A 21,915-nucleotide genomic window follows, 5' to 3' on the forward strand; every position below is an offset into this window, starting at 1 on the left:
ATATTTAACTATATTTATTTTCGATTGTATTTTGAATATTATTTGACAAATGGAATATTAAATTTATTCGTTAAAGTAACGCTGCAATAGTTGTTATATTTTATTTTATTCCCGTTTTTTGTGTATTGTTCTTCTTCTTCTTTTGATGTAGTCATGACTCTGTTTGTTTTTAATTGTGTCTCCAGTGTGTTCTCGTTCCATCGTTTTCGTGGTCTTCCTTCTGATTGTCTTCCTATTGCAGAACCATCTCTTGCCGTCTTCACTACTCTATTTGTTGTCGTTCGGCTTATATGATCGTTTCATTCTACTCTTCTATTTCTTTCCCAGTTCTTAATGTTCTCCACCTTGCATCTACGTCGTGTATCTTTACTTCTAGCTCTGTCCCATAGTGGACTTTCTCCAGTCCACTTTGGATTTTTTTATTTTTATTTCTTTATATTGTTTAATTCAGGCCACCTGTAGCCACCAGCTTGTGTATTGTTGAAAGATGATATTATAAAGTATGCCGATGATGATTTTGGACCTCTTGTTGGTTGTGTCCATTTGAATATGATCATTGTTTGAAAACTAAGATTGGATCATAAATAATATATGTTGTATTTTTTGTTGTCTTTTCCTTAAAATTTTAAATGGATCGAAAGTAAAAGTTTGATGATGATAGTCGATGGAAATTCTATCTTAGGTGATCTGCTTTCTTGGATCTGTTACAGCTGCTGTTTGTTCTTTTTTCTCTTTTCGATTACTATTGTCGTTCTTATGCGAAACTTGGCAATAGTTTTTCAGATCGCTAAAATAGGTCATCTTCTTGGAAACTCTTAATTTATGTTAATGCTCTCTAGCTTTTTTTTTCTGCTAGGACCAATTTGATTGCCGTTTGTCCTGTCGTCTTGATCGACTATAGAAATCTGATGCGTCGATTATAGTAACGTGAAAAAATATTTACGGGTTGCTCAAATGGGTACACTTAAACGGCATAATTTGATATATCGATGACTAACAGATTAATTATGGTACAAATAAGAGCTACACTCCAATCTCAATGTACACTATGTACCAACAATACGATGCTCCGTGTATAAAATTTAATGTTATGAAAATAAAACATTAAGACAACTACAGAATGTGACATAATCCAATTTTAAAATATCTTGAAGGTAAAAATTAACCTTATGTAAAATTACGCATTTGATTGGATATCTCCACATATATTTATCATTTTCCAACTAGCTTGTCGTATATTTTTTTTGCTACTCTTCAATTAAAATCCCTAAATAATATTTCTTTATTTAACTGTTTGAACAATGTATCCATTTTTTGTATTTAACAAGACATAATTTGCCAAATGAATTGAACAGTATATAAAATACTTTGATATAAGACGATCATTGTACCTTAATGTAAAATTAAATTCAAAATACAAGTCTAATACGTACTTTTCTCCCATGCCAACAGGAAAACATCTTAATTCATTTATAATTATCAATTAGAAATGCGACACTGGTTTGTTGTGAGTGGTAATGCCCAGACTGTACCTGTTTTGCTGTACGATTATAACTAAGATAACTAATAAGTGTTTGTTTTTGCTTTAGAAACTTGCTTTAAATTGCTAACCACAGAAGCAGGATGTTTAGTTTGAAATGTCTACGGTAGAAGTATCAAATGAAAGCCATTAATCTAGTCACAAGTTTTTCATAGAGACTCCGGAAACGGCAAACCAAAATGGAAGTTCCTAAAACTATTTTTTTTTAGTAAATCAGGTCGTTAGTTATCTATTCAAATTTGTATCACCACAAATATAAAGAGAGTAGAGACTTTTTAGGCTTTTCTCTGTATTTTCTTTTTTTACTCATTTACTTTTCGATAAAGACATATTCCAATTTTTTCTTCGTCTTTGTGTGTAATTTCAATTTTATCCAGTGATACTTTGAGTTGCATTTTGTCATCCCTCTGGGTGTATTTGTATTATTTTTTGGTTTTCCAGAACGTGGAACCAACAGTATGTATGTCTGTCTATTTGCAAGCTGCGTAACTTTTTTAAAACGTCTATTACGCGGGTTTTCCTTCGAGTTTTTTAATTTCTGCCCGTATCTCGTAAACTTATTCCCAGATTAACCCTCTGCAGAGTTCATTGTGTTAATTGGGATAAAATCAGGTAAAGTTGAAGGAACAAAGTTAGAAGTTAAATATTCCTGATTTTCTTGTCAAAAGCCAATCAACATTTTCTCAGATCGGAAAATATAGAACATTTGAGATGTGTCCAGGAAGTCTACACGTACAGTGGTGATCAATGATATGTAATATAATTAATATGCGTTTTCCAAATCGGTTCCTGATAGCTCAACAGTACCTGGGTATCATTCTTCAAACTATTTTTTATTAATTTGCCAGTAAGATTGGCGAAAACTTTTTTCTCAGGCATTGTAATGCTGTCCAAGTGTCTCAATCTTTTTTTACAAACTCGTTGACCATTGTATTGCGATGACCAGTATAATCCCCAGACCTCAGTCTCGTTGAATATACATATACGGAATAGGGTTTAACAATGAAAAATATGGCGACATTTACAATCTATTTTACTTTCGGGGGAATCCATTGTTCTTTTGATGCTTTATAAGATATTTGGCATTGCCGTTCTATTCGTTTCCATTACAACTCTGTAAGGGCAGCGTTTGCACACTCTAAATAAAAAACAGCCGCAACAATCTGATCTAGATCGTTGTTTTTAACTGTTTCAGTGCAATAAATGGAAGTGTTTAAAGCAATGTACTAGAATGGATGACAAATAGTTACACTATTTCATTTCTGAGTCAATTGGAAATGATCTGATTGAAAAACAGCAAGTAAAATCTTAAAAAAGCGACTAAAAGTTCAGATGCCTCAAAAGAATGCTCCGAAAAGTTTCTTCTGCCAATAGATAATTTAATTTCAAATTATTTCTAGATTGTGACTCTGTTTAGCCTTGTTTGATGTGTAGGAAGTACTTCAAATACGCCAGATTCTGTCCCTTACTTCCAGCTATGCTTATATATATATATATATATATATATATATATATATATATATATATATATATATATATATATATATATATATATATATATATATATATATATATATATATATATATATATATATATCTATACTTAAGCCTTACGTAAAAATAATTCTTGAACATAATTAATAGCTAAAAATGCTTCTTGATGTTAGGAATATCTTTGGTCTTATCTATAGTCATTGCTTCCAGATGGAAGGAAATATTTAAGGAGTTCCAGGATCTATAAAACTAAAATAAAACCGATAATAAAAGATATTTAATTATGTCTATTTTAATGTGTAATTATTTTATGTTTAATAATTTAAATTTATATTAAAATACTCCCATTCTATGAACTAGACCTTCACCAATTCATTTTGCATAGTATTTGTAGTGACAGCTTTGTCGATAATAGAATAACATCAACGCACTATGACTTTTTATATGGGAGGTAAAGAAAATTATTTTTAATTTTGTATATATTATGTTTTGTTATGTAAACTAGGATCTCATTAAAATCGTTGAGCCGTAGATGTTGCACAAATGTTGTACGAGTATAATTTTTGATTTCATTATTTACAATCCCATAAAAACTTCTTTCAGTTTCTGCTAGATATATTTTAAAATCAGTTTTTTATTTTGAAATATAATCCAATCCAAAATAAAAACATAATAAAGATGAGAAGTACAGGCTAAGAATATTTTACTACCCACCACAATAAGATATTAATACACATAATTGACATGGTAAATTAATTGCAATTCCATTGCTTCCAGTTTCTGCTAGATATATTTTAAAATCACTTTTTTATTTTGAAATATAATCCAATAAAAAATAAAAACATAATAAAGATAGGAAGTACAGGCTAAGAATATTTTAATACCCACCACAATAAGATATCAATACACATAATTGACATGGTAAATTTATTGCAATTTTTCCACTTTCTAGTAAATTGCTTACATACTCATTCATCACTTAATATCTAAAAGATACATTTCAAAATATATTCTTCAAACGAAGAAATATAAAAGAACTTTTGGCTGATGTTAGAGTAACATTTATGTTTTTAAAACCAATATTTATGTATATCTCATCTTTGCATAAATACCTTACCGTAAAAACGTCATAGCAACGTCACGTTTCCTACTGACAAAACTCCTTCCTGCCGTGATTTCTCAGCGACAAAATTATGACAGATCCGTCACGAAGGTCACGAAGAATTCTAATTGTTGTCAGTTTGACAAACGTCATTAAGGTGTAATCAATTTTGGACAGATATAATGAATCCAGACAAAAAATTAAGATTTGGATGTCAGTCAGGTGAAGAAATAAAAAAATTGGTTTCGGGAAAATATCCCATTGAACACGCAGAGGTCCAGAAGTTGGACCCAATTTTCGAAGTTCCTATGGGTGAGAAAGTTTACGCTTACTCGACTGACGTCTCGTAATTTAACTGTCAAAATTTAATTCGCGAAAATTGCCAGGCAACAAACTTTCATACCAGTCAAAAATATTGCCGGCAAAATTTTCTCTTATGATAATTAGGATACTTTGATCATAAATGACAATTTCAATTTAACCTAAATTACTACTGTTTCTTAAAATTAAGAGCTTACAATGCTTACAATATAACGTCTCCTATCTAAACTAACAAGATCAAAGTGCACCAATCTAACATGCACACAATAAGCTTTGTCTTCTTCAATCTTCTAGATTGCTCAGTAATATTGAGAAACTGGATTGCCTCAAATATTCTCGTGCCAATAAAGTCGTTACTCGTAACGTCCCGCAATTTTTTTTCTGATTATATCTACAGTTTCCAATCCTAGGTCCTTATGGAGGTCACTGTGTATAAAATTGGGCAGGATGCTAGTGCTTAGAATCAGAAATAACTTCACCCCTAGGATCTTTTGTTTCTTCGATAGCTCGTGGACTGTATATTTATTTTTTCTGTAAGGTTAGTTGAAGGTAACTGCATTCTCAATCTTCTAATTGGCTTACCTTTAAGGTTTTCTATGTATTGTTTGTTTAATAAAACTCAAAAAATCCCAAAGACTATAATATCTAAACACTTTCCTGTCTTATATTAGGCTAAATGTGGGCAAACATTATATCATTATAAACAAATATACTATAAATATATAGTATTTTGTTCTGGAATCTTTGTATTATTGTCATATTGCTTAGTTTAGTGGAGTTTCTTCCAATTGGCCAATACATTTTTTATACCTTATATTTAGTTCTTCACTTTTGTTCTTGACCTAAGCCTTCTGAATTTCTCTTTTTCTTTGTCAACCATTTTCCATCCACTCCTGAATGTAGGTCTCTCCCAATTCCTTCCATCTTTCTCTATCTTGCGCCAATCTAATCCACTGTTTGCCTGCCACTGTTCTTATGTCATTACCTGTGTCATTATATCGGGCTACGTGACCTGCCCAGCGCCATTTCATTTTTGCAATTTCTTCCACAATATCCCTAATCTTCGTTCTACGTCTTATCTCGGTGTTTCTAATCTTGTCTCTTAGTGATATTCCAAGCATGATTCGTTCCATTGCTCTTTGCGTTGTTTCTAATTTTTTAGCAGATTTTTTGGTAAGGGCTACTGTCTCCAAGCGGTAAGTACGAACTGGTAGTATGCATGTGTTATACACCTCTTTCTTTAAGTTTACAGGAATGGAGGTGTTTTTCAAGATATATGCCAATTTGCCGAAAGCGCCCCATGCCAGTTGTGTTCTTCTTTTAATTTCAGCATCTTGATTTGGTTTTCCTAGTTTGATAACATGACCTAGATATACATAATGTTCAACATTTTCTATGGTATGATTTTGTATTGTTATATTTGTCTGGTCTCGGCTCAGTATTTTTGTTTTGCTGTAGTTCATTTTTTTTAAGCCTACCGCTCCTGAAACTGCATTTAATTGTTGTAACATATCATTTAGTTCTTGGATATTGTCGGCTATTAAAACTATGTCATCTGCGAATCGCAAGTGGTTTAAGTATGATCCGTCGACGTTGATACCCTTATTGTTCCATTCTAGTTTCTTAAAAATGTCTTCTAGAGCAAGGGTAAATAGTTTGGGAGAGATGGTGTCTCCTTATCTTACTCCCCGTTGTAGTCTTATGGGATTAGTTTTTGTGCTTTCGTCCAGCTTTATCTGCATGGTGGCATTTTCATATATGTTTTTAATTATGTTAGTGTATCTTGAATCTATACGTGCATTTTCTAGAGATTCAAGCACTGCCCATAATTCGATGGAATCGAATGCTTTATGGAAATCGACGAACGCCATATGAATTGGAACATTATACTCGGTGCATTTTTCTATCAGTGTTCTTACGGTGTGCAAGTGGTCTATGGTACTAAAATGTTTTCTGAATCCAGCCTGCTTGATAGGTTGATAGAAATCGAGCTTATGTGTTAGGCGGTTGGTTATGATTTTAGTTAGTAATTTATACAGATGTGAGAGCAAGGATATTGGTCGGTAATTCTCGATGTTTGCTTTGTCTCCTTTCTTAAATAGTAAAATGACTTCGGAGTTGTACCATTCTTGAGGAATCTTTCCTTCATCAATTACTTTATTAAATAAAATATTTAATACCTGTTCTATTTTTCTTCCATCGATTTTCAACATTTCGACTGTAATTTTATCCTCTCCGGGACATTTATTAACGATACCCCGAACGATACCCAACCACCGATATCCTATTTCAAAAACAAACGAAATACCAAAAAGAGCTAAGTACAAGACTAAAATCAGTAGAGACACTGAGACAAATGGATATAAACGGACTAGCCAATAAAATAAAAGTAACTGTAACAACATCGGTTAAGAAAATATGCTCAAACACGAAAACAGCCAAAACATCTAAACTTCAACCTAATACAATTAAATTACTAAAAGAAAGACGAAACAGAACAGATCGAACTTCGGACAGCTTCAAAAGTTTAAACAAAAACGTGAAGAAAGAAATTAGGAACGATCATAGAAACTATACTAACAATCTAATAAAAAATATAATACAAGATAACTGCAATATGAAAGTACTCAAAGCAAAAAACTCAAACGGCACAAGAAAAATCATAGAAATAAAAAATGAGAAAAACGTCACCATCCGAGACAGAAAGGAAATAAGCGAGGCCATTGAAAAATTCTACACTAAATTATACTCGGCAAATACACAACCACAACAACGACGTACTGAACGAACAATAATTAACACCGGCTCAGAAGAAATACCGGACATAACCGACTATGAAATAAGAATGGCCCTAAATCAACTTCTGAATTTGGTTAACTGATATTTAGACCTTGTTGGGTCCCTCTTCACTAGTCATACCTACTGCTTGGAGAGCCGTATTATCAACAAAGATGATTTCTTTCATCAGCTCCAAGTCTGAAAAAACAGTCTTTCTAGGTAATTATAAAATGCCCTTTATTTATGTGAAGTTGTGAGTACTGGTTGCGCAAAAAACTTTTTAACATATTTTAAACGATTTTATCGAAAACCTCTTTTGTTCTAGTGATCTTTTAAAAATATTTGTGATTCTGTGCACCTGGTCGATTATTGATCCTTATTACTAAACCCGAATTGATGTATTGGAATCAAATAATTAATTTGCTTTAATAATTAGTTTAATTTTCTTGAAGAGAAGTTTATCAAAAAGCTTTGATATCGCAGGGAGCAGAGATATCGGTCTGTATGACGAATCTCATGTACTGGTTTTCCTGTTTTAGAAATTATATTGACTTCAACTATTTTCCTTATCATTGATAATATTTTCATCTTAGTGAAGCATTAATAAAGTTTGTTTGCTTTAAAAAATACACATTGGCTGCAAAATATAACCGAAAGGAAGATCGAAATACAAAGTATTCCACACCGCAGAAGAATGTGTTTAGAGCACCTTTGAATTCTAACCAAAGAAGGATATCCAATCTCCTATGAGATAGGAACATAAATAAGAGAAACTCCATAATAAAAAAATTTACGTCTGAATATTCAATTTCTAATATTAATGACAAACAATAAATAATCCGTTTCCCCTGGGTACGCGCATGGACTTAATACCCTCGGCGAGGATAATTCACTGCGTATTTCAAACTCGAATGGATTTTTGAAATTTGCATTTTGCATATCGAGCTAGGGGAGGCTCGATTAAAACGTTAGAGGGCGTTCACATCGCAGAAATTGTGAAGTGTATGTGTATACCAGACGGTGTAAACAAAGACTAGAGTGATAAATCTCATGAGATGTTGCACTTCCCCTAACCAATTAGCAAAATGAGAATAATGAACTGTACACGACACAAACAAACCGTCGAATCGTTTGTAGGTTATTCAATGTAATTGAGCAAATGCATCGTTAATATTTATTTTGTTGATGGAAAAAATTTAATCGTTTGTCAGAAAAAGTCCTATTATTTCGCGTTACTCTAAATAAACATACAGTCTGTCCCAAACCCTTCTTTCAGTTCGTCACTAATTTTGACGTCATATACGATTTTAAGAATGTCGAGAATTATTGCATGACATTTTAGTTAAATCTGACAGTTGTAGGATTGTAATTGGTTAAATGTGAAAAGGTTATTTTTTTTTAAATATAAAATAAAAACTTTATTGTTTTTTAATATTAAAGGTAAAATTTTTAATTTACATATTAAAGGTTTCATCCTGTATATAAATTTTTATTGCGAATTATATTGAAAAGTCAGTTTGTCATAATTCCTATTCTATACATTCCAAGGAAAGTGCTTAATTAGCTAAGATTTACCATCTCCAATAATTCAAGTTTCATGATGGTTGTTGAAACACGTATATGTCTCCCTTTTAAACATTCTACTAAAGAGTGTTTAGTCAAACTTGAATTTGGTATTTTTGGTATGAAGGGTAACATGTTGGTCTAAAATTAACAAGAAAAAATTTAAAGACGCTAGTGACATTTCAGTAGGTTATGGCAAACCATATTTTGATACAAACCTTCACTAAACATTCTGTATACACGAGTTCTAATAACATGTTCATAGTTATTGGTTAATGAACCGCAGAAACTGGTAATAAAGTTGTCCTAGCTTCTTTTTCTAATTGAAAATAATTTAATAATTTTAATATTAGTCTTTGTTCCTTCTTGGTATATCTCAGCATATTTAAAATATTTTTATGACAATAAATACAAAATTAAATTTTCACTGTAAAATAACTGAAAATACTAACCTGGAATGACAATTATCATTTTATTCGTTGACATTGTGAAAGTACTGTCAAGATCGAGACCTTCTGCGTCAAATTATATTTATGCGCAACATTGATTGGATATCTATTTAGCGTATGATAAACTCCAACCAATTATATATCCGTAAGTAGAATTCGCTTTAATTTACAAATACCCGTAAACGATACATAATTTTTTAAGTTCTATGTATTATAATCACAGACTCACGTTTTTTTCTGTCACTTCCAGTTTAATGCGTTAGAGAGAATTCGATCAACTATGACGCACTGAAAGAAGGGTTTGGGATGAACTATATTAATAATTAGAGAACGAAATATATGCAAATTGCATATAGATGCATATGTAGCATATTTTTGCTCATTTCAAACCACATTCCATTTTTAAGTTAACCGCGATTTATTTTGAGTATTTCAAAAATAAATTATATGAAAGTTTAAAATTTTCGTCTCTCAGTTGGATATAAACTTGGATATGAATGAGCTCATTATCTATTGCTGATTATATATATGGACTTTCCCATTACTAGTTGAATTTAATAAGTATGGGTATCCAAAAAAAGATTATTTTATTAGAGTAGCAAGCTGTACCTACCAGCTTTTAAGGGTCTAATTTAATATTGATAATTTTCTTTTTGTGTTTTGAACGAATTAAACCGAGCAGCTAAGCAAAATTAATGTTGTGTAACCTGATTTACTCAGTAGTTCTTATCGAGCTTTTTCTCGCCACATCTAGTCCTAAATGATTTCAAGTTTTCATCTTAATTCCAATACGTCCAATTCTACCATTTATAATGTATAACTACACTGACCAGCGAAAAAAGTGGCCACTCTATAAATTTCCGAAAATAAAAATTCATTGGAAGGTTTAAAGAACCGTTTCATATTGTATACTAAACATCTTTTATTTTTAAAACAAAAATGGCCATTACTGCTTGATTTCTTAGCATAATTTATTTAATTAGAAGGCTACAAAAGAAAAAAGTGTAATACCGAAACGAATAACATATACTAAGTGACATAGAAATCCGAACACCCAGTTTAAATGATTTTATTTTAATAAAATTTTGTATAAGTACTTAATGAAGCATAATACGTAAATGATTAAAATTTCAAAATAATTGCATTGCTATAAAGCCCTTTTACCTTTAATAATGTGTGGATGCACCCCGATTTGTTACGCATTCTCCAACGCGCCTAGGCATGCTTCTGATCAGGTGGTCAATATCTTCTTGTGGTAGCTCATTTCAGGCAATCACCAACTCCTCTCGAAGTGCTTGTAAAGTCTGAGGAGGACGTTGCAAATTGAGCAATCTCCTACCCATCATATCCCACACGTGCTCAATTGGGGATAAGTCGTGAGATCTTGGTGGCCATGCTAACAATGTGACATCATTATGTTGAAAGAAGTCTATTGTGACTCTTGCAACATGTGGTCGAGCATTATCTTGTTGGAAAGTTGGATTTGCCAGGGTGTCAAGATAGAGTAAAAGGTGGGGTTCTAGAACTTCTTGGATAAAACGCTGCTCGTTCATGTTACCTCTGATGAAGATTAAAGGTGACCTGGAACCATAAGCTATAGCACCCCAAACCATAACTCCAACAGTGTGATGAACATATCTTTCAACAAAAAACTGTGGATTCCTCCTTTCGCCACGTCGCCTTCTAACCCTCGCTCGACCATCGTGCATGCCTAAACAAAATCGAGACTGGTCAGTAAAGACAATACTGTTCCATTACTGATTCCAGAGTGACCGTTCTCTGCACCACTGAAGGCGATTAGGGCGGTGTTCTGGAGTTAAAGGGAGGACCCAGTGTGGTCGGTATTAAAACAGGCCAAAACTTCTCATTCGTCGGTAAACACTTCCCATGCCAATAAATCTTCCGTGTTCTACAAACCATTCATTTGGAATGGAGTTGGTAGTGGAGTAATGGTCTCTTAAGACCACTAATCTTAGACGGCGATCTTTACGGTCTGTTGTTCTACAACGGCGTCCAGTGCCCCTTGCTCATTGCGTATGGCCTTCTTGAAGCCATGCCTGACAACACCTAACCACGGTGTCTACACTTCTTTGCATTCTAACTGCAACTTCCCGAAAAGAAAGTCCAGCTTTCCGAAGTCCCATTATACGGCCCCTATCAAACTCACTAAGTTGACGAAATCGTACAGGTCTCCGTACTCTAGGCATCGTAACCAATCGTAACGAATGACAAGAACCACAATCCGCCAAATTTGGATCTTTACTGCGGCTAAAATATTCATTTTTAGATTGTTAGTGAATTTAAAAACAAAAAGTATAAAAACCGGAATCTCCAACTGATAAGGATAAAAACTTTATCACTTGTTTTTTTTTTCAGTAAGATAAATAAATTTCACCAAATTTTATTGAAATTAAATCATTTAAACTGGGTGTTCGGATTTCTATGTCACTTGGTATACAATAAAAATCACAAGTGCACTTGAACAAAATTGTCTAATATCGGGTATTATGCCCTCAAAACATCAATAACCGTTTGCACACGATTAGGAAGGGAAACGAACAAATTTTGAATAAAAACTTAAGGAAGACGTTTATATTCTTCACGACGCATGTTTTGAAGTTCTGAAAGACTTTTTGGCTAGCCTGCTTGACTTCTAACCCTACGATGAAGTTCATCCCAAAGATATTCGATGATATTCCGATCAGGGCAGCAGGCTGGCCATTCTGGAATATTAATTCCTTCTTCCCCTAAGTAATTTGTCACGATTCTTGCAGTATGCGACCGTGCATTATCATACGTAAAGACGAAATTGTTCCCAATAAATGGACCAAATAGAATTACTGCTTTTGCCAAAAAATCCTTTTTAGACCGGTGAGCATTCAAGGGGCCTGAATTATTGATTAAAATAAGTTCAGTTCGAGCTTCAAATTAGATTCCAGCCCAGACCATGACACAACCACCGCCAAACTTTTTTTTTTGACATACAAGCTTGGATATATCTTTCATTTCTCCGTCTTCAAACCCTCTTCTTGGTTTGCAATTTTCGGTAATCTGGGTTGGAAATAATAGCCGTCCTTTACGGGCGGCTATTGTTCGCCATTAAGGCATCTTCTAACCATTCTCTCAGTTACATTCTCATTTTGAACCTCCTACAGATGTTTTTTTGTAGCAATTGCAATGGAATGGCAGTTTCTTAAAAGTTCCATTACAATGAAACGATCATTTCCTTGCAAGGAAACTTTTCTACGACTGGAACCAGGTCGACGTGAGTAAGTACCCGTCTCTATAAAGTGATGGAAAGCTCTCCGTACTGTAGTTCTCGGAATACCCAAAGTTTCTGATACATAAACTTGACTTCTTCCGTCTTGTAGCAATGTAATAATTCGAGCAACATTACTGTAGATAACACCATATTAATTATTTACTTAGTCAAAATTCACGTTTGAAAACATAAATTACTGTTTAATTAAATGTTTTCAACTTAGAAGATAAGCAGCGACTACAGAAAACAACAACATAAACGTCAAAACTGTCAAAAACAAGCATACGTGATCGCAATAAATATTTAAAGTGAGAAGCAATATGAAACTTCCAATGAATTTTTATTTTCGGAAAGTTATAGGGTGTCCACTTTTTTGCCGTTCAGTGTAGTTTCATACGTTGTTCTATATAGTGATGCATCTTTGGTGAATATCTCTTAAGCCATGATCTCATAGAACGTGAAGCGGCGTTCTTCATGGGTTTACAGTTGCCGAAGAGAAATAGAAAAAGACAAAATCTAAAGACGGAAACTAACGCAACGTGGAATAACGTTTTTCCCTTCAATATTGTAGTTTACGATCCCTGGCATAGAGCAAAACTGTCTATTAATGGTAGACGCGTGCAATGCTAACTTACCCCTAAAACCGTACGCACGTCTAGCGTACAGGTGTACGGTCAGTGTCGTGGAAATTTTACCATAGAGTGGTCGAACAAAGTTAAGATGGAATTTTTATCATTGTATAAATTACCCAACTTAATAAAATTTTTACCGCTAACACTGCTGGTGTACGACAGACTAAACTAGATTAAATGATATCCCACCATATTTTGGGGTATGTCAAGTGAATTTATCAAAAAGCAAATATTTATTAATTTCACAGTAACGTGGGGTACCACACTAACCGTGTTCTCTTTTCTTTTCACTTTTAGCTATTTTCTATTTCTCTTTGCCAACTTGAAGCGGCGAAAAGAACCTCTCCAAGTTTTGTGAGATCGCATCTTTATACTTTCTTACTGTAGTAAATACACTTTGAAAATATCTTCTTGTGTGAGCGATATTAAATTCGTTGTCGTCTTCTATCGACTCGGTTCTATATAATCCAGTTATATTTATTGTTGCCAACTATGCATATATTCAAACATCCCTTGAAACTAATTATATTGAGTAAATTTAATCCTATAATAACCCACAAATATGAAGCCATAAAGTTAATTTAAATAAATTATCTCTATCGATTACATTTAATATTATAATCTATTTGGGTTCGATAATATACAGTAGACTATCTTTTAAAAAATTTCAAAAAGGTGGAGATTTTCAAAAGTTTATCAAAAATGAGTGAATACGTTCAACAACAAAAACTGTGAATATTTTATCACAAAGTCAGTTCGGCGTTTTATCTAATAAATGTACCAGCAATGCTATGGTTTCTGTACTACATGAGATCTATAAAGCACTAAACAATATACTTTACACTGCCACTGTTTTTTGTGACTATGCCAATGTTTTTGATTGTGTAAATCACGACATTTTGAAAAAAAAAACTAAATTTCTACGGAATTCGAGGTGTTTCTTTGAAATGGTTCCAATATTAGTTAAGGAATAGGAAACAACTAGTTAGATCAAATGATACTTACACAAATTATTACTAGTCACAAAAGCATTGTATGTGGAGTACGACAAGGTTCGGTACTGGGTCCTCTACTTTTCCTTTTCTTTATAAATGACATCACTAACTTAAAAATCGATCGAAAAATTTTGTTTTTGCTAATGATACCAGTATTACCTGGACGAACTCAACTACAACTTTTCATGCAATTATAACTTCTGATCTACTTAAAATAAAAACCTAGTCCGACTCTAATTTAGTTTCTTTTAACGTGGATAAGACAGTAGCATTATCCTACTATAGATCAGTATCGTTGATTCTGTAAAATTTCTTGGTATTTTTATAGACAGCAACCTTAAATAGTCCCTTCATATCGATTTGTTAAGTAAGAAACTAGCCTCAGCCTGCTATGCAATAAGATCTGTTTCGAAGGAAATCGATTTAGCATCTTCCAAAATAAAATATTTTTTTTTGTTCGAGTCTCATCTTCGATATGGCCTTCCTTTTTGGGGTTTTAGTACATCTGCCCAATCTGATATTATTTTTAAATTACAAAAAAGAGCAATACGGAATCTTTTTGGCTTCATTAGAATAACACATTGCAGAAACTACTTCAAAAATCACGGGATTTTAACTCTTTCCTCTCTATATATTCTAGAAACTGTTTTCTTAAGTCATAATCACCTACATGTTTTTCCAGCAAGACCTAATTATGACTACTCCACTAGAAATTCAAGCTTTGATGTGTATTTATCAATCCCGTCCACTGACTTAGTAAAGAAATCTATATTATATTAGGCAAAAAAATTATACAATCATCTCCCTTTGCAACAATCTACAACTTTTCCGTAAATTGAGAAAAGCCTATTTATCTGAAAGACGTATTATTTAGTAGAAGAAGAAGAAGAAAGTATTATTTAGTAGAACAGTTTCTTAACGAGTAACTAAGAAATTCAGTTACTTTAAGGTACAAGCAACTAAAACACTTTCTATAATATATTTGGGTATCACATGCAGCAACTAGTTCGTAAGGTTTTATCATGCAATTTGCAATTTAGTGCAATTTTGCAATGGATTGTTTATTAGTTTGAAAACTTAGAGTCTGACTTAGTGTCTTATGACTGAGTCATATATCTTCAAAAAATATATACATAGGAATTATCATGGAAGATTTGAAACATTGAATGAAAAATTGAAGTCGCTGGAGACCAAATCTACCCAATCTCCATTGTTCTTAATCCAGTATTACTGTCTGAGTCTTAGCATTCATTTACGTTTTAAGATATACAGTTTTTCACATTTTTATAATGAGTTCACTGTATCTGACAATTTGTTTCAGCGCTTTTCTTGCCGACATTTTTTAATATATAGATTAAACACATATTTAGAAAATTAACCAGTTGTAATTCTCCAGCTGCATTTCTCGTACATAAAAAGTTTTAGTTTGAAAGAAAAATTGAATCCAAAAATCAATAAAAAAATAAACAAATAATCTTTAATAGCAAAGTTAGATTCAAAATTACAATGAATTGTTAAAAATATTGTCCATTCAGGTCTTAATACATACTAAATCTTTGGAGCAAATAAAACAAAATTTTGTGCAACATTTCTAGTGTGTTTTTGATATCGTCATAATATTTCTACTATATAATTTCTTTGTTTTTGTTCATTGTCTGTAGGTGTTGAATAAATGAAACTTTCTATCTTTAACACATTTTTTTCTGACGTTTCGTTTTCCACTTCCGAAATCGTTTTTTTTTTACTGTGGGACACTTGAAAAGGTGGGTTAAATTTTTTATCAAACAATTTTTAAAAAAAATTACAAAAATTTAATTTTTTTATCCTTTTCGTTGCTATTTCTCGGCAGCTACGCAATATAAAATTTTTGAACAGCAAAGTTTTGCAATTAAAATTACTTTCAGATAAATAATTGTAAATTGAAAAAATAATTAATATTATTGCAAACTTAGCAAAAACCATTAAAAATGATGTCAAAAATCAATGTTTTTTCTAAATATTTTTCAGTTATATGAAAATATAACTCTTTTCTAAAATATTTTTCAGTTATATAAAAGCCAGATAGAATCTTCAAAATTTACCCAAAATTTTTTTAATCACACAAAATTTCAGTACAATCAATTAAGTCTTCTTCTAAATGTTCGTATCTTGTAGAGATGTTGGCGACCACATTGACCCATCTTATTCTATTCACAGCAGCTAGAAATAGTAGGCGTTAATAGAAATCAGTAGGCGTTAGACCAGTCCACTTCCTAAGATTGGCTAGCCAGGATATACGTTTACGTCTAGAGCCTCTATTACGCGTATTTCTTATGCGTATATTGATACTTAAAGATAAGTTGCAGAGAATCTTCCTAAGGCTGTTGAAAGAGCCTATGGCTTTTTCAATATGAGTTTTTATTTCGTAGCTGGGATCCCAAGTATCTTTATTATTGCAGCCCAAATAGGATATTTTTTCCACTCCTAACGGTGTATCGCCTATTGTAACTTGGGCAGTTATATTGGCGTTGTTGGTAATGATCATTATTTTTGTCTTCTTGCAATTTAGTTTTAGACCGTATTTGTTACATGTTTCTACAACGTTGGAAGCTCCTGTGCACTATCTGCCAGCAACACTGTATCGTCTTCATATCTATTGTTTATAAGTTGGCCATTTACAACAATCCCATCTTCTGATTCTTCCATGGCTTCCCTAAAGATGTTTTTAGAGTATATGTTGGATAATGCCGGTGACAATTTGCAACCCTGTCTAACTCCTTTTTCGACTGTGAAGATCTCAGACAGTTCATTTTCCAATCGCACTGTTGCTTGTTGTTAAAGATATAAGTTTGAGATGAGTCTTATATCCTTACCATCGAGTCCTGATGTGTTTAGGATATCGAGTAGTTTCCCGTGTGGGACTTTATCAAATGCCTACTCAAAATCAATGAAACATGCATACATATCACAGTTGACATCCCTGGCTCTCTGTATTAGAACTTGCAAACTAAAAAAAATTTGGTGTATATGCGCGAGTGAATGATAGTAAGGAGTACTTTAAGTACATGGCTCATCAAACTTATTAATATATGTTCTTCACATTTTCTAGTGTTTGGTTTTTTAGTAAGTGGAATGAATATTGATAGTAGCCAGTCTTTTTTTAAGTAACCAGTCTTTTAGATGTTGTTGAATAAGCTTCGTAAGAGCTGTGATTTGGTGTGCCTCTAATAGCTTTAAAATTTCACCATACACCTTATCAGGCCCTGATGATTTCTCATCTTTAATCCGTTTAATGGTCATAGTTGCTTCTTCGTTTGTTATTTCTGGGCCGTAGGTATTGTTTATTTCAGTCGAACTTCGTGCTGTATCTTCGAATCATCATGTTTACGTTGTAGTGTTTCAATTTCCATACATTTCTCCGTCAGCTATGCTTCTTTTGCTCCATCAATTAAGTAGTTGTTGCAAAATATTTTTGCATTTTAAAGTTTTGAACAAAAGTTATTAATTTTTAAAATTATGCAGAGCCTGCAAAAATTTTAAATTTTTAAATTTTTTTAAACATGTAAGAGTGCATTTAAGCTTTGTTCTTCTTCTTCTTCTTCTAATGGCAATACAACCCCTTATGGGTCTTAGCCTGCTTAATAACGTTCGTTCATCTATTTTGTAGGAAATTGAGTTGCAAAACTTTCCTGTCTTTACAATTTTTTTTCTAAAATACATATCTGCAGAGATATAGCAGCGAAAAAGGCAAAAAACATAAATTTTTAAATTTTTTTTTTTACTTTTTTTTACAAATTGTTTGATTAAAAATTTAGCCCACCTTATGAAGTTTCCGCAAAATGAAAGGATGGTTTAATGGAGCGATTAAACCAAGAAGGGGATGTTAAAAAATATATCAACTGGACTATTTAGTCATATGGTCAATACCCAATACAGATACTAAATATCATAAAACTTTTAATATTGGTATATTTTGTAAATATTATATCATCAAGAAGCTCCCAAAAAACAAGATATTTAATTTTTTCTCTGGCTGCGTGCTGCAACCAGTATTTTATAATTCTTTTATATTAAGTTTATTTATGAATGAAATAAGTATATCTGTGATAATACATAGCAGAAAAACACAGCCTTCAAAAAATAGTATCACCAACCACTTGAAAATTGGCTATCCTCAGTGTCATAAACCAGTGGCCACAGCGGTCTGGTATCTTCGAAAAACTGCACAAGATTGATCTATTTATATACATTTAGAAAAAGCTATTTGGAACGTATATTACATTCTGAAAATATTTTCAGGCCATACTAATACAGACCTCTTCCCTCCAACTTAACAAAAACTGTAACGATGGCACGTCCGGAAAAAAAATGTTTCAAAAGCGGAGCCCCAATTCGGATTTGATTTCCGGATGAGGACTATTTCAGGGGAACACCATTACGGCTTAGAAAATTCAAGATAGGGTCTTGTAAACCTATAAAGATATGCTTATACCAAGGAGAACTACAAATTACTTGCATTTAATATAACAAGTGGAAAAGACAAAGAACAAAAGAATAGGTGAGAGATACAAATTATGGTATCCAGGGAAAAATAATATGAAAGAACTTAGTAGAAGTTATAAGAAGTGTTATAATAATGCCATTCTTTAGTAGTCATTATTTAATTGCTGTTTAGTTTACCGATTATAATTTGTAGAGCGGCTGTTCCAAATTACATTAGATGATAATTAATTTATTCTTCAAATTTTTCCTCTATAAAATTCTTCCAAATTACCCTTTTTTGTTTTATGTCTATTATTGGCCTGTAATCGATTAGACCATTTTTTTACTTTTTATCATGTACATTATTTCATCTTTTAGCCATCGTTTTTTTTTTTTTTCATTATTCGTTTTCTCAAAGAAATGTGTTTGAGTTCCTGATCCATAGCGTTTAGTCTCTTATTTTTATGTATCTTTAATTATACCTAAATCATATTTTTCACTTTCGATTCTTCTGATTGTTTTCAGTTTAAGACTACTGAAGTTTGTGATATGACTATATTTCTACACCAGTGTGTGACTTGAATGCGATTATTGCATTTCTAAATCTTTTAATAATGATGATAAAATTAATCTGATTCTTGACAATACTATTTAGACTATCTGATAGTGATCTTCGTGTATATAATAACATAATTTTGATTTGCATTTATTGTACACCTCTCTAAAATAAGTTCATTTTGAATAAAGGGTAAAGACCAATACTAAATAAAATATAGGTATAATATAAATACTAATAGTTAAATAAAAGAAAATATGATTTTTATGTGATACCGTTTAAGACATTTTGACAAAAACAAAGCAATTCAAACGGTCCCTTTATTAAAAACGTAAATTTATGATTTTCTCGCTAATTTCCATAGACCTACCTTGTTTACAAGTGTTCCTTTGTGAAAAATATCCAATTGATTACACCCGAACACACACCACACCACACTTTTACCGATAATAAACCAAAATTTCTCAATATACTTCTCTTTTTGTATAAAACTCCTAGATTGATCCGAGTTAACCGCCCCCTGCTAAAAAACTTTCCACCGCCTCTCAGCAACTGCCTCCTGCGAGGAAAACGTTGAATTGAATTGTTATTCTTGGGGGCGGCCGTGCAACGTTGCCGTCTATTTTACGCGAGTTTTGATCTGATGTGCAAGGGAATGTGTTTTAGGGATTATATGAAGCGCAGTTATGGGGATAAGTAACAAGAATATTGTAAGAAATGTAGCGGATAGGGTTTTATGTTATCCGAGGGTGTGTTAGTTGGAAGTTGAAGATAATGGCTGAGGGTGGACAGATTCGTGATATGAATTAACTTACTTAGGTTCAGGGAAATGTTCAGATTTCTCGGTTTTACATTTAAATGGACCAAAAAGCTTTTAGAATGTTTTAGTTGACAATATTTTTCTAAATATAAGGTATTGTTTAAATAATGAAAGTGGTCAAATATCGTTTTAGAAATTTATCTAATGATTATCATTTATCATCAACTTGGCCCTTCCAACGTTGATATAAATTTCGTACTCGTCTACTCCTAGACAGAATATGTTACTTGAGAGTAAGAGGAAAGTATAGGAAGATAAGTGTCATTAATGTACATGCGCGCGCTGAAGATAAAGACTTAAAGAAACCAAAACAGAGCTCTACGAAAAGCACCCTAATAGGAAATATAAAGAAATACGATATAAAAATATAAAAATATGATATAAAAATAATCATTGGTGACATGAACGCGAAAGTCGTTAAAGAGGAAATATATAATATATTTCTATATTCTATAAAATATAGAAAAATAGCAGGGAGATGAAGTTTACATCAGGAATCAAATGAAAACGGGAAAAGGTTAATAGAAGTTGGTACAGAGAACAAAATGAAGATAGCTAGCACAAGGTTTCATCACAAAGACATTCATAAGGTAACATGGACTTCTCCCGATGGAAAAATAAAAAATTAGATAGATCATGTCCTAATTGAAAACAAACATGGTAAGGCAATAATCGATAGCAGGAGTTACGGAGGTGCAGATAGCAACAGTGACCAAATACTAATAATAGCAAAACTAAAACAAGCTACCAATAATACCAAAACCTGTTAGGGATAGATTAAATTACCAGTTAGAGCGCCTTCAAGAGAAGCAGGTTGTCAACAGACTAGACGAAGAAATAAATAAAAAACTAGAGAATCCAGTCAAACAGGATATAGATGAAGAGTGGCAGACCATACAGACAGCCATGTCGAAAGCAGCAGAAAAGTGTATAGGAAGAGAGCATATAAAAGACGGCAAGAATGTAGAAATGTTTTGGCAAGAAGAAACAGGGAAAAACTACAAAGAGATAAAGAAAATGTCCAAAATGCAATCGAAAACTATGTGGCAAGAAGAAGCAAAGTGAAAAGAATTTTTGAAGATGAAGAAGCCTAAATAAACAAAAAGGTAAAGAATTTCTAACACGAAGTTAAGAAATCCAGAGAAACTATAAAGAATAATCCACAGTATTACAAAGACAAAGAAGGCTTACTTCTAGGTGTAACAACAGAAAGATTAAACAGATGGGCGAAATATTTCAAAGATCTATTAAATACAGACCAACAAGAGGAACTTGAGGGGAATCACAATTGGCAGGAAGATGAAGAAAGGACGTGCGAGGAAAGAACTCTAAATTAAGTCAAAGAAACAATAAGAGGCCTAAAAAATAACAAAAGTGCAGGAGAAAGGGGTATCCCAGTTTCACCACATTTTTAAGGAATGTGGTGAAAAATTGAAGAAAAGAATATTTTACTTGACACTAATAATTTGGCAAAAGGAAAAAATGCCGAACAAATGAAATAGTGCTCTTATTTGTCCTATCTATAAAAAAGCAGACAAAACGGAGTGTGAAAACTATAGAGGTATAGCACCATTAGTAGTCCATAAAATACTTTCAAAAATGTTTAGGAAAAGATAGGAAAAGATAAAATATGATAACAGAGTGACTGGAGAATACGAAGAAGTTTCTAGATAAGAAAGAATAACTACTGATCAAATAAGTACGTTAAAATTATTACAAAATTTTAAACCAGATTTTAAACACGCATATGACTCCCTAAATCGAACGATGCTATATGAGGCCTTGAGAACATTAGAAATACGATAACACTTGGAATACCATCCCAAAGAACTAGATGGCAACAAGGTAAAAATAAGCGAACAAAAGATAAAAATATAAACAACTACGACAGGTATCAAAAATATCTAACCCTTTGACAGGGGTCTCCAAATAACAGTAGGGA

The 21,915-nt window shown here is 32.5% G+C and overlaps 1 protein-coding gene across 1 annotated transcript in view; it reads right to left on the minus strand.

Moving 5' to 3' along the window:
• The window catches only part of Prosap (SH3 and multiple ankyrin repeat domains prosap), a 382,041-nt gene extending 362,383 nt beyond the window's left edge, over window positions 1–19,658 (minus strand). Inside the window, exon 1 of the mRNA XM_072521080.1 lies at window positions 19,524–19,658. The gene's annotated coding sequence lies outside the window, so the exon portion shown is untranslated. The remainder of the gene's footprint in view (window positions 1–19,523) is intronic.
• Window positions 19,659–21,915: the final 2,257 nt, after the last annotated feature.

The sequence above is a fragment of the Diabrotica undecimpunctata genome, chromosome 1 (assembly GCF_040954645.1).
Source record: "Diabrotica undecimpunctata isolate CICGRU chromosome 1, icDiaUnde3, whole genome shotgun sequence".
Classification (NCBI taxonomy): Eukaryota; Metazoa; Arthropoda; class Insecta; order Coleoptera; family Chrysomelidae; genus Diabrotica; species Diabrotica undecimpunctata.